This window comes from Lactuca serriola, chromosome 7, assembly GCF_051521515.1.
Source record: "Lactuca serriola cultivar US96UC23 chromosome 7, Lser_US96UC23_V15, whole genome shotgun sequence".
Lineage (NCBI taxonomy): Eukaryota > Viridiplantae > Streptophyta > Magnoliopsida > Asterales > Asteraceae > Lactuca > Lactuca serriola.
In genome coordinates, this window is record NC_136414.1 from 173,047,055 (window position 1) to 173,055,858 (window position 8,804).

The 8,804-nt window shown below is 36.9% G+C and overlaps 1 long non-coding RNA gene across 1 annotated transcript; it reads right to left on the reverse strand.

Moving 5' to 3' along the window:
- Positions 1-1,399: 1,399 nt before the first annotated feature.
- LOC145062628 (uncharacterized) lies at positions 1,400-2,435 on the reverse strand. Its single transcript, XR_013687645.1, has 2 exons — positions 1,885-2,435; positions 1,400-1,723 (listed from the first exon to the last, which is right to left on the reverse strand). It is a non-coding gene; the product is annotated as an uncharacterized LOC145062628 (long non-coding RNA).
- Between the last annotated feature and the right edge of the window lie 6,369 nt (positions 2,436-8,804).

The following is an 8,804-nucleotide window of genomic DNA, read 5'->3' on the forward strand; positions in this document are numbered from 1 at the left end:
ATTAGAAGAGTCGAATTTCTAGGTCACGTGGTAAGCAAAGAAGGCATTCACATGGACCCTTCAAAAATCAAGGCAATAGAAAACTGGTCAGCACCAAGGACGCCTACGGAAATTCGTCAATTTCTAGGTCTCGCTGGCTACTACCGCAGGTTTATTCAGAACTTCTCTAGAATCGCAAAACCACTTACTACATTGACCCAGAAAGGTGTGGCCTTTGATTGGGAAGATAAACAAGAGAAGGCGTTTCAAACTCTGAAACGAGCCTTATGCAGCGCACCGATACTATCCCTCCCAGAAGGGATAGAAGACTTTGTAGTTTATTGTGATGCATGCAACCAAGGGCTTGGGTGCATTCTCATGCAACGAGGAAAGGTCATCGCTTATGCCTCAAGACAGCTAAAGACACACGAAGTCAACTACACCACACACGATCTTGAGTTAGGAGCAGTGGTATTTGTTCTAAAGATTTGGAGACACTATTTGTATGGTACAAAGAGCACTATCTTTACAGACCACAAAAGCCGTCAACATATATTCGACCAGAAGGAGCTCAAATGAGGCAACGACGGTGGGTCGAGCTGCTTAATGACTACGAATGTGACATTTGTTATCATCCCAGTAAATCCAACGTAGTAGCTGACACCCTAAGTCGGAAAGAATACTCTGGTCGTAGAGTCAAATCATTAACTATGACTATCCATTCACATCTGTCCACACAAATTAAGGAGGCGCAGCTAGAAGCCTTGAAACCTGAAAATGTGGCGGGTGAATCCCTGAGATGGATGGATAAAAACTTGGAATTCAAGGGTGGAGGAGCCTTATATCTCATGGACCGGATTAGGGTTTCGAGATCTAGTGTTAGGGACTTGGAGGGTGGAAATGAGACCAACACCTTGGGGTTAAAGTGTTTAAATTTTGTGCAAACCCCTGAAATTAGGGTTTGATCTTTACCAGCCTACTCGTCGAGTTGAGGCCTCCCAACTCGTCGAGTAGGTTACTTAAAATGTGCGGTCCTTATGATCTCTACTCGACGAGTTTGGGGCTCCCAATCGTCGAGTTGCTCCATAAAATAGAATAATTTATAAGTTAAATACATACTAAGAACCAAAAGTTACACAAATAAAAATAGATTATAATTGTTAAGAAATGATTTGTGAAAGTCTTAAATACATTATATATATATATATATATATATATATATATATATATATATATATATATATATATATATATATATATATATATATATATATATATATGGAAAACAACCAATAATACATACTAAATCAAACAAATAGTCACATGCATATGCATAGAATATTACTAAACCTAAAAGATATTACTAAAACTAACAATTCACATTATATTTATTTAAAAATTATACCAATACACACTCCAATACCAAATCAAATACAAAATATATATATTCAAGTTAAATCAATACATTTAAAGTACACTCAAATTAATTAATTTGAAGATTACATCACATTTCAATATATCTAAGTTTACACACAAAAGGAATTTGAAGATTATTTCACATTTCAATATATCTAAGTTTACACAAGAAATGTGTGTTTCCCTTCTGAAACGGTCAAGAATCACCAAAGATGCAACATCTAGTCTTCACTCTTCTCCTTCGTTCTAGTCAAGAACACGGTCTTGTTCTTGACAAATCAGTCAAGCCAATGGACATGAAAACTTCATTGCTTCTCCTTCATTTTCCCTGTCAAAACACCAAAGCTTATCCAACCAATGCAAACACCCATGGATTTTTGTCAAAAATCAAACCCATATCCCCTTCATTATCATCGATTTCCAGGAAAACCTAAACACCTCAATAATTTCTATTAAACCCCAAATAAAATAAAAAAGAATTTTTTTTACCTGTTGATGATCGACGACCAGTAAACCACCGAACCATTACTCCTCCTCCTTCCTCCTCCCTGTTCGCAGTGGGAATCCACCATCGATCCGCCTCTTGATTGGGGACTGTTAACACGCTCTGCGGCCGGCCAAAGACCGGAGTCCCTCGCTTCTTTCTCTGCCGTTTCCGATCGACCCTAGACCTCCGAAGGTCTCGCCTTTGCTGCATCCCCCTGAAATCACAGCCGTTTCGCTGCTTCTTCACCACCTGCGTCGCTTCGCTCGCGTCGCCTCGGAAACAAACCTCCCTTCCCCCGTCGCACATCTCCATCAGAGCAGGAAGAAGCTTCGTTGCTTCCTCCCTTCATCCATTCGGTCTCGTCGATCTCCCCCTGCCGCCACTTTGCTGAGCCGTCGTCACCACCGCTGGTTGTCACTGTGAGTAGTCGAGCATCGCCACCTTGAAAAATTCCATTCCCATTCTTTCGTTAATTATCAGTCGAGCATGGGACCTCGAAGTGGGTCTCGATTTCCTCTTCACGATCTGGAAAATTAAACACCTGATCTGGAATTTGAACAGGCAACCAAACTTGTATTTATTTTAATTAAAGCACACCCCAAAGTTTACTGATATTGCCAACCATCGTCCTCAAAACTAATCCCATTCTCAAACTTGGGTTTAAAATGTTCACTTCAGCCCCCTATTTCGGAAATGGATTGCCATATCAGTCCCTTGGGGATGATTTTAACAAAATCAAACCCTAGCATTTATTTATTTTAACGAATACCACCCTATACATGATAACTATACCAAAACTACCATTTGGTTTATTAGGCAATATAAATAGACTTGGTGACTCGTTTTAAACGCAAGGAACAATTAATTTTGTGGTTTCTCGCATTGCACTTCACCAAAACAAATCTACTCCGCGTTCACGCATCAAGGCTCAGTGCTTACGATATTTTTTTATATTTTAATTATTTTGCGCGCGCGGGGGAGGGGGGGATACATATGCCTAAATATTTTGTTTATAAAAATCAATTTCTTTTTATGCGAAAATACAATTAATCTAGTTTATAAAAATATTATTATTTAACTGTGACATCCCCATTTTCACGGCCAGAAAAGACCGATTTTGTTTATGCTTTATAAAAAGCAGAGTATCTCTTTTAATAAAAATGTTGCGGAATTTGTTCCCAGCAAAACATGATAAATACGTTTTCAAAGCATCTCCGAAGAAAAGTATTTTTATTAATTTTAAAACATTTGGGATGTCATTGCCAATACAGAAACATAAACATAAATAGAACTTACATTCATTATCACTAGTGATTTATATCTCCTTAATCTCTCAGTGTAATGTGACTTCATATCAACACCTGTGATATAAATAAACTGAGTGAGTCAGGTTGGGAAACCTGGTGAGTACATATGGTTTTCAACCCACAATAATATAATTATTTTGCTTAATCATCAAACAAATAACCTAATTACTCATCCCCATTATCTTCTTTACTCTTAAGTACCTTCCCTAAGGATTTATCCTAAAGGTCGTCTCCTACATCATATTTACCTCTTATCTCCTTACATCGCATTTCTTTATATGTTTAATCCTAAGGACTTTCCCTAAGGATCATCGCCTACATCGCATAGACAATATTGATTCAGGGATTACTCCCTCAATACGTGCCCAACAGGGTTAGGGTATCATCGCATGAATACGTAGTTACAACATCGTCTGAACTCGTAATTCATAGTAAGGGGTTAGAGTATCATCGCATGAATACCTAGTTACAACATCGCTTGAACTCGTAATTCATCACCTACAGGTTATGAGCCTGCTGGTGTTTCCACGGGGTTGTCTATAATAGTTTGTGGTCGCCATCTATACTCTGGTAGATGACTACATCTCCAAATTGTCAGACAAGGTTATAGTATCCTTCATCCTACATCACCGATTCCTCATCACCTAATTATCATCACCTTCCTATCATCACCTATCTCTGATCATTTTATTTCATCACACACCATCTATTTCATCTACCCATATTTTATCCCAAAATATTTGTAGATATAAAATAAATATACAGTTTAAATAATTTAAAACATGTATAAAATCATTCATCCAGCATAGACAGCAAGTATTTGGATAATATGCACACATAACCCGTAATTCATATAAAATACTTCATATCTATGTGTAAGATGAAAGTAACTATGCACTCACTTGAAAATGTGGTGATTCTGAACTCAGACAGCGCTTCGCTTCTTAAAAATAATTTCCTTCGACGAAACCTAGTATTATTACCACTAGAGTGTAGCCTATTATTCGCCGAGACTAATTAATAGTCTAGCTATTATTACTGTTATATAAGCGTTAAACAATACTTATATAACCCATAATAATAGTTTAAGTACTTATTATAAGTTCCTAATAACGTTACTACAATTAAATAAAAGCTATATTAAAAATAGCGTAGGCGTAGCTCACTCACAGTGGTTTTATAGAAAACTGGGCTTTGCTTGGAGAAGCGTTCCCGAGCCGAAAAGCTCTTCTTCTCGGAGCTGTCGAGCACTCTGGGGATTCTGTCTCGTGCTAGGGAGGTTCCCTAGGCTTTTCGGGGGGTTTCGGGGCTAGAGAGAGGTTCTAGAGAGAGAGTAAGAGAAGAAAGAATGGAAAAGGTGTGAAGAAAATGAGGGTGGGAGAGGTTCTATTTCTAGTGTGAAATATGGTTGAACTTGGTTCCACATGTCACCATCTGGTGGCAAGACTTGGGGAGAAAGCAATGGCCAAGATTGTGTCACGTCACCCATTTTCGCACAGCACACTTCCGACTTCTAAAATCCGTAACTTTCACATACGAGCTCCGTTTTTGACGTTCTTTATATCCACGCGTAGGTAAAAATATGATCTATAACTTTCATTTTGACTCCATCGGCTAATTCTTGACCGATCTTAAATTTAACAGTACGAGAAGATTAGATTGTTAAATGACCGTGAAAAATTTGTAACTCCTTCATACATACTCCGTTTTCGTATGTCTTTTTACCGTTGAGTTCCTATTAATTATATCTTCAACTCTCATTTAGGTCACATAAGCCAAAAACCGCTTGAACTAAAATTCGAGTTTCGGGTCGTGTACTTCTAAGCCAAATCTTAGAGAAATCATAACTTCCTCATACGAAGTCATATTTGGGCGTTCTTTTTATGGACGCTCTCAGGTTAACATATTCTATGACTTTCATTTAGATCACTAAGGCTAAAAGTCGCTCTATCATAAATTCACTATTTACGTCTCCCTAGTGCCGTGCCAGTTCCATCGCGAAATTTCGACGGGTCATAACTTCTTCATTATAACTCGGATTTCGGCGCTCTTTATATGTATGAAACCCTTGAGACATATTCTATAACTTGGTTAAGATTATTTATTCTAAATAATATTTTGTAGAAAAGTCGTTTTCAACCCCTATTATCTCTAAATTTACTAACCCGGATCTACGGGCGTTACATTAACAATTTACCATATTGTTACGAATAAACTACTATAAATTTTTCGTATATGTATTATGGTTATTTTATCGTGAAATAACTAGTTGACACACCAAATACTACATGATATAAAATATATGATTTTTATGTGACATTGTATATTATAACAAGAACGTTATAGAATTTTGTAGTATTTCAAGGATTCAAACTATTACTATGCATGTTTGTTTATATGTTCAAGTACACAAGATTTATGTATGTACATATTCATTAATTTGAAACACTCACTTTTATAAAAACGAGCATATTACACTTTTGCACATGTCAAACATAGTCGACTTTTATAAATCTTATACAAACAATATTCATTATGCCTTGTGACTTAATCACAATTAAGTTAGGGTTGAGAGCTATTCACAAACTTTTTAGTTAAGGGCTTTTTAGTGAGACGTTATTCATTAGCTGAGTTTAAATACTTAGCATACCCACATTACTGTAACCGTTAATCTTCGGAGCGAGATACATATGTATACATCTATACGGGGTTGACATCACTACCTGCAGTTGCTAGCTACAACCATCGACCGATTAATCGAAGCGGGTGATAGGTGTCTACAATTTTTACTACAACGTCCAATGAAGCGTTGTAGGGGGTATATTCAGTCACATAGCTCGGTTATAGGACTTACTAAAAACATTAACTAGAATATCTCTCTCTTTCTCACTACAACCATGGCCTTGGTTGCTTTCAAAAATATTTTTTAGAAAGGAATTACTTATGTAATAGTAAAATTTGGTTTTCAAGGATCCTCAAAGATTCTTTATAAACACGGTTTTTAAGTATTGATTTACTTATACAAAGATACATTTTGGGTTTTAAAGACTCATTGCAAAAACTTGTTTCAATTATTGTTATTCATACAACGATAATAGTTTTTAGATTTTTTAAAAGTATTACTGCGGTTAGTAGAAAAGCTGTAACGCTCACCAACCTCGTGTTGACTCTAATAACTGCATGTATTCTCGGGAAATCACTAAACAAGCATTCAAGATGGATTGAATTGCAGGTGACCTAGTTTACTTGTTGAGTTGCTGTTGTATTATATGTCTATCTGTTAAGACAACTCATGTATTATTATTATTTGTAAAAACCTTGTATTCAAACATCAAGATGGAACACGAATGCTATATTTTTTATTATTGTACCTGTGCTATATATTGAGTTTACCTATGATCCATGAACTTAGTCGCACAACACGGCATGTTCCGCCGCCTCGGCCGGGGTGTGAAAGATTGGTATCAGAGCTAAATTGGCTATTGAGAACTCGTATCCTCGAAAGAGGAATATAAAAATAGAAACTAGCTTCTAATAAAAGTATTATTAATACTAATTGCACTACTTCTTGGCTATTTACGTTAAGGGGAATCTAGTTTGAAGGGTCGCATAGGGTTGTTGGATTTCAAAACGGCTTAATTGCTAAAATGGTCCTACCCTCTGGTGTTTCTTGTCTGGCCCTCGTCTGTACTTGGTAGTCTTGGAGTACAAAACAAAATTTAATAATACTGCAAAACCCACCAGCAAAAATATATAAGAGTTATATATACTCTGACCTGCATTGAGAGCACTTAATAAAACTCTAATATACCTCCTAATAAAACTACCAACTCAACCCATTAGGCCAAATGCCTCAATTAAGGTTTGTATCATACATAATCCATACCATAAATAAATCTAGAACATACTCCTATGTTATTTATGGTCGGGCCGATGAACAATCAACGTTGAGCAAGAAGCTTGACAGACTACAATGGTTGAAAGTTTTAGAGTTTGAAGGATGTTCTCAATATTCATTGCAGAAAACTAGTACCTTAGAAACTTTATATCAAACCCAAAACAACATACACATTTGAAAATACTAAAAATATGGGATAGATTTCAGATTTTCCTAGTTCGCCTAAACCCAAAGAAGAAGAAAAAAAGAACCAATAACTCTGCTACCGTGATAGTAGAGATACCCATAGTTCACAATCAAACATTCAGTAGTCTCCAAACTTCTCTCTCTATACCTTGAAATCGGTACGATTTCAATTCACTCTCTATAATTTGGAAATCTATAGGATTCCTGGAATCGACCAATCTATGTAATTTAGAACCCTATAATGAAAGGGTCGGAGGTGACTACTTACACCTCCCGATTTAACGTCCTCACAAATCCTCGCCCATGAATGGTGAACCTGGAATAAAAAAAGGCTGATAGGAAAATCTAGGGAATAACTTTACCAGTTCAAAGGTCTAGTTATTGCATCTAGTCCCACTACCTATGATAGTTCTAAGCAATTGACCTATCAATATACTAGACAACGTATCTGTCAGGGTACCATGATCCCACAAACAAGGAAAGAACGAGGCTGGGAGTACAAGAAGGAATATCCATGGCAAGTCAAAGGAGAACTTCAAGCATCACAAACCTAGTCCAAAACCTATTGTTATATACACCATAATCACAAATGTTTCCGATCCATCAAAACCCTACTTTAGGACTTTACCTAACTATACCAAGTGCAATTTCCACCATGTTGAAAATGGTATGGTATGTAACATCTATAACTTAAATGTTCACACCTCTAAGTTTTGCAGAAGAACCTAAACAATGCAACCTCAACCCTTGCTATAGATAGAAGCCGAAGTTTCTTCAAATGCACTCAACCAGGGTATTTCAAGAAGGCCTCCCCGAAACGGAAGAACCAGGGTGGCAAAGGAAGAGCAATTGTGATAAGTGCTAGAAATGCTCGCCTAGGAACCAATTGTGGTTACTAGGACGTTTCCTAGTAACAATATATATGCTTATGTATTATCTAATACTTGTGTCGATTGAAGCTTTATTTCCCATAAGTTTGGAAGCATGATTAACCATAAATCATGCAAACTTAATGAAGCTTACACAGTATTAATAGCAAACAGCCAAAGAAAAATCTCCTTAGAAATACTCACAAATTACCTTCTCATTCTGAATAACCACGTCTTTTACGTCAACCTAATACCTATGACCATTAGAAGTTTCTAAGTGATCGTCAGAATGGATTGATTATCATTTCATCAAGCGAAACTCTTATGTTACGAAAAATCCAGTCGCCTACCTTTACCCAGCAACAAAAATCTCGTGATTTACGGAGATAATCGTGAAAGAATCTAAGAATTATCTCTTGCATGAAGGCAAGAAGGTGTTGCAGAAGAGACGCTTCGCTTTCTTGGCCCACGTGGTGAATAGGCAAGACAAGGGTAAGGAAATCAAAACATACCGCAAAGTGTGTGACTACCCGAACATATTTCTAGTGGATCTATCTAGAGTATCTCCAGTCAGATAAGTCAAATTCTGAATCGATCAAATCTTGGGTGTAGCACCAGTTGCAAGATCTCCTTATCGTCCGGCACCAACGGAAATGAAAGAA